General features: G+C 49.4%; 1 long non-coding RNA gene across 1 annotated transcript; it reads left to right on the top strand.

Moving 5' to 3' along the window:
* Positions 1-219: 219 nt before the first annotated feature.
* LOC139835188 (uncharacterized) lies at positions 220-695 on the top strand. The gene is made up of 3 exons (XR_011750931.1): positions 220-362; positions 439-492; positions 581-695. It is a non-coding gene; the product is annotated as an uncharacterized lncRNA (long non-coding RNA).
* Positions 696-1,085: the final 390 nt, after the last annotated feature.

The raw sequence follows: 1,085 nt of genomic DNA, 5'->3' as shown, positions 1-1,085 counted from the left end.
AGAACCTTGTTCTTAGCGCAAAACTTAGTTTAAAACGCGCGAAACTAGCACTGCCAGTCCCCGAGTTTCGGGTTAAGAACCTTGTTCTTAGCGCAAAACTTAGTTTAAAAACGCGCGAAACTAGCACTGCCAGTCCCCGAGTTTCGGGTTAAGAACCTTGTTCTTAGCGCAAAACTTAGTTTAAAAACACGCGAAACTAGCACTGCCAGTCCCCGAGTTTCGGGTTAAGAACCTTGTTCTTAGCGCAAAACTTAGCTAATCTCTTTTTCTTGAACAGCTCACGGCTGACGCTCGGAAGGTCCTCTTTGAGGAGCTTCTATGGGAGCATCGGGACCTCGCTGAGGCACATGATAAGTGCCAAGGTAAGTTTTTGTACCACCGGCATCTTCTTACCGGAAACCTTTTTTCCTCCTAACATTAATAATTTTTGCTTAACAGTGATCCCGGAAGCTTCCATTGAGGCTCTCAAGGAGCAGCTCGCCGCCGCCCAACGTACAATTTTCCCTCTTTCCTGTTAGCTTGGTTTTCTTTTCATCTTAATCAGCACAATTTTGTTAACACCTTCTTTTCCGGGTTTCAGGGGAGAAGGACCAGCTCATCCGGCAGCATCAGGAGGAGCTGAGCGCCCAAAAGACCAGCTACCAGGAGCTCAAGTCCCAGTTCATCCAGCTGGGGCTTGATCATGCTAAGACTCTCAAAGCTGCTGAAGCTGATGTAGCGGCCAAGATGCATGAGGCTCTTGAAGATGCCGGCAACTCCAACATGGTGTTGCAGACTGAGCTGGAGGAGCTGGCCAAAGCCCGGAAGGCTGCCGAGGAAAAAGCTGCACGGCTGGAGGCGGAGCAGAAGGAGTACGACCGGCTGGTCGTGCAAACTGACGCACACGCCTACCGTAAGTCCTTTCCTTTTGCACTTTCCGACATCGCCACAAGCCTTTTTTCTTCCGATCGCTTTTTCTTTTCGTTATCTTTCCTTCCGGTTGCATTTTCTTCCGGATTCCTTTCCTTAGCCTTTTTCTTTCTTTGCACAGGCCTTTTCCCGGACTCTCAGAGGTTTGCTGTCAAGAAGGTTGACGAGCACCGCAC

The sequence above is a fragment of the Lolium perenne genome, chromosome 2 (genome assembly GCF_019359855.2).
Source record: "Lolium perenne isolate Kyuss_39 chromosome 2, Kyuss_2.0, whole genome shotgun sequence".
Lineage (NCBI taxonomy): Eukaryota > Viridiplantae > Streptophyta > Magnoliopsida > Poales > Poaceae > Lolium > Lolium perenne.
The sequence above is the reverse complement of the archived record's forward strand: the minus strand, read 5'-3'. Positions and strand labels throughout refer to the sequence as shown.